The sequence below is a fragment of the Triticum dicoccoides genome, chromosome 1A (assembly GCF_002162155.2).
Source record: "Triticum dicoccoides isolate Atlit2015 ecotype Zavitan chromosome 1A, WEW_v2.0, whole genome shotgun sequence".
Lineage (NCBI taxonomy): Eukaryota > Viridiplantae > Streptophyta > Magnoliopsida > Poales > Poaceae > Triticum > Triticum dicoccoides.
In genome coordinates this window covers 477454893-477459493 of record NC_041380.1, presented here as the reverse complement: position 1 = coordinate 477459493, position 4601 = coordinate 477454893, and positions in this window count along the sequence as shown.

Genomic DNA, 4601 nt, shown 5'->3' with positions numbered 1-4601 from the left:
CCGTTTGGGGCTCCGGAGAGGGGGATCTTCGTTCTTCGTCATCACCAACCCTTCTCCATCACCAATTCCATGATCCTCCCCACCAGGAGTGAGTAATTCCTTCGTAGGCTCGCTGGTCGGTGAGGAGTTGGATGAGATTCATCATGTAATCGAGATAGTTTTGTTAGGGCCTGATCCCTAGTATCCACTATGTTCTTAGATTGATGTTGCTATGACTTTGCCATGCTTAATGCTTGTCACTTTGGGCCCGGGTGCCATGATTTCAGATCTGAACCGTTTATGAATTCATTAACCATGTTTTAGATCCGATCTTGCAAGTTATAGTCACCTACTACGGTTATGATCCGGCAACCCCGGAGTGACAACAAACGGGCCCACTCCCACTGATGACCGTAGTTTGAGGAGTTCATGTATTCACTATGTGTTAATGCTTTGTTCCGGTTCTCTATTAAAATGAGGCCTTAATATCCCTTAGTTTCCAATATGGACCCTGCTGCCACGGGAGGGTAGAACAAAAGATGTCATGCAAGTTCTTTTAATAAAGCACGTATGACTATTTACGGAATACATGCCTACATTATATCGATGAACTGGAGCTAGTGTCGTATTGCCCTAGGTTATAACTGTCTCATGATGAATATCATCCAACAAGTCACCGATCCAATGCCTACGAATTTATCCTTATTGTTTCTGCTAAGTTAGTACTGCTATCATCAGTGTTACAATTGCTACAAACTACTGCTATCACTGTTATTGTTACCATTCCTATTATCATTACTATCAAAACTATCAAACTACTTTGCTACTGATCATATTGCTGCAGATAATTAATCTCCAGGTGTGATTGAATTGACAACTCAGCTGCTAATACCTTCAAATATTCTCTGGCTCCCCTTGTGTCGAATCTATAAATTTGAGTTGAATACTCTACCCTCGAAAACTGTTGTGATCCCCTATACTTGTGGGTTATCAAGAAGGCATACTAGGGACACTCTATTTGTCTGTGTATTCACACATGCAGTAAGTTTCTGGTTAATACAATTCTAGCATGAATAATAAACATTTATCATGATATAAGGAAATATAAATAGGGCATATTTCCTTCACGCACCATATCTAATAAAGTACGGTTACGATGTTTGGACACACCATTATGCTGTGGTGTTCCAGGTGGCGTGAGTTGTGAAACTATTCCACATTGTTTTAAATGAAGGCCAAACTCGTAACACAAATATTCGCCTCCGCGATTAGATCGTAGAAACTTTATTTTCTTATTACGATGATTCTCCACTTCACTCTGAAATTCTTTGAACTTTTCAAATGTTTCAAACTTGTGTTTCATTAAGTAGATATACCCATATCTGCTCAAATCATCTGTGAAGGTCAGAAAATAACGATAGCCACTGCGGGCTTAAACACTCATCGGACCGCATACATCAGTATGTATTATTTCCAATAAGTCATTAGCTCGCTCTATTGTTCCGGAGAACGGAGTTTTAGTCATCTTGCCCATGAGGCATGGTTCGCAAGTATCAAATGATTAATAATCAAGTGATTCCAAAAGTCCATCCGCATGGAGTTTCTTCATGCACTTTACACCAATATGATCTAAACGGCAGTGCCACAAATATGTTGCACTATCATTATCAACATTGTATCTTTTGGCATCAATATTATGAATATGTGTATCACTACGATCGAGGTTCAATAAACCATTTATATTGAGTGTATGACCATAGAAGGTTTTATTCATGTAAACAGAATAACAATTATTCTTTGATTTAAATGAATAACTGTTTTGCAATAAACATGATCCAATCATATTCATGCTCAACACAAACACCAAATAACATTTATTTTAGGTTCAACACTAATCCCGAAGGTAAAGGGAGTGTGCGATGGTGATCTTATCAACCTTGGAATCACGTCCAACACACATCGTCACCTTGGCCTTAACTAGTCTCTGTTCATTTTGTAAGTCCCGTTTCAAGTTACTAATCATAGCAACTAACTAGTATCAAATACCCGGGGGCTACTATGAACACTAGTAAAGTACACATCAATAACATGTATATCATATATACTTTTGTTCACTTTGCCATCCTTCTTATCCGCCAAGTATTTGGGGCAGTTCCGCTTCCAGTGACCATTTCCTTTGTATTAGAAGCACTCAGTTTCAGGCTTGAGTATAGCTTTTGGGCTTCTTCATGGGAGTGGTAACTTGCTTGCCATTCTTCTTGAAGTTCCCTTTGTTTCCCTTGGCCTTTTACTTGAAACTAGTGGTCTTGTCAACCATCAACACTTGATTCTTTTCTTGATTTCTACCTTCACCAATTTCAGTATCGCGAAGAGCTTGGGAATCGTTTTCGTCATCCCTTGCATATTATAGTTCATCACAAAGTTCTAGTAACTTGGTGATAGTGACTAGAGAACTCTGTTAATCACTATCTTATCTGGAAGATTAACTCCCACTTGATTCAAGCGATTGTAGTACTCAGACATTCTGAGCACGTGCTCACTGGTTGAGTTATTCTCCTCCATCTTGTAGGCAAAATATTTGTCACGGGCATGAGTCTGAAATACCAATTTCAGCTCTTGCAACATCTTATATGCTCCTTGGTGTTCAAAACATTTTTGAAGTCCCGGTTCTAAGCCATAAAACATGGCGCACTAAACTATCAAGTAGTCATCATACTGAGTTTGCCAAACGTTCATAACGTCTGCATCTGCTCCCGCAATAGGTCCGTCACCTAGCGGTGCATCAAGGACATAATTCTTCTGTGCAGCAATGAAGATAATCCTCAGATCACGGATCCATTCCGCATCATTGCTACTATCATCTTTCAACTTATTTTTCTCTAGGAAAATTAATCATATTACTTAAGAACTCCCACTTAGATAGACATCCCTCCAGTCATATAATGATCACGTGATCCAAATCGACTAAACCATGTCCGATCATCACGTGGGATGGAGTAGTTTTCAATGGTGAACATCACTATGTTGATCATATCTACTATATGATTCATGTTCGACCTTTCGGTCTCAGTGTTTCGAGGCCATATATGCATATTCTAGGCTCGTCAAGTTTAACCCGAGTATTCTGCATGTGCAAAATTGGCTTGCACCCATTGTATGTGAACGTAGAGCTTATCACACCTGATCATCACGTGGTGTCTCAGCATGAAGAACTGTCGCAATGGTGCATACTCAGGGAGAACACTTATACCTTGAAATTTTAGTAAGGGATCATCTCATAATGCTACCATCGTACTAAGCAAAATAAGATGTATAGAAGATAAACATCACATGTAATCAAAATATGTGACATGATATGGCCATCATCATTTTGTGCCTTTGATCTCCATCTCCAAAGTATCGTCATGATCTCCATCGTCACCGGCATGACACCATGATCTCCATCATCTTGATCACTATCAACGTGTCGTCACATGCTCGTCTCGCCAACTATTGCTTTTGCAACTATTGCTATCGCATAGCGATAAAGTAAATCAATTATATGGCGCTTGCATCTTATGCAATAAAGATACAACCATAAGGCTTCTGCCAGTTGCCGATAACTTTAACAAAATATGATCATCTCATACAACAATTTATATCTCATCACGTCTTGACCATATCACATCACAACATGCCCTGCAAAAGCAAGTTAGACGTCCTCTACTTTGTTGTAGCAAGAACCGTTCTTACCTACGCATCAAAACCACAACGATTTTTCATCAAGTGTGTTGTTTTAACCTTCAATAAGGACCGGCCGTAGTCAAACTCAATTCAACTAAATTTGGTGAAACTAACACCCGTCAGCCACCTGTGTGCGAAGCACGTCGGTAGAACCAGTCTCATGAACGCGGTCATATAATGTCGGCCCGGGCCGCTTCATCCAACAATACCGCTGAATCAAATTAAGATGTTGGTGGTAAGCAGTACGACTATTATCGCCCACAACTCTTTGTGTTCTACTCGTGCATATAACATCTACGCATAGACCTGGCTCGGATGCCACTGTTGGGGAATGTAGTATTTCAAAAAAATTCCTACAATCACGCAAGATCTATATAGGAGATGCATAGCAATGAGACGGGGAGAGTGTGTCTACGTATCCTCGTAGACCGAAAGCGGAAGTGTTTAGTAACGCAGTTGATGTAGTCAAACGTCTTCACGATCCAACCGGTCCAAGTACCGAACGTACGACACCTCCGTGTTCAGCACACATTCAGCTCGATGACGTCCCTCGAGCTCTTGATCCAGTTGAGGACGAGGGAGAGTTCCGTTAGCACGACGGTGTGACGACGATGATGATGAAGTTACGGGCGCAGGGCTTCGCCTAAGCACTACGACGATATGACCGAGGTGTGTAACTGTGGAGGGGGGCACCGCACACGACTAAGAAAAATCTTGGAGTGGCTTTGGGGTGCCCCCTGCCAACGTATATAAAGTAGGAAGGGAGAGAGGCCGGCCCTCCTAGGGGCGCGCCAAGTGTAGGGAGTCCTACTAGGACTCCCAAGTCCTAGTAGGATTCCCTCTCCTTTTCGGAGTAGGAAAGAAGGAAAGGAGGGAGAGGGAGAAGGAAAGGGGGCACC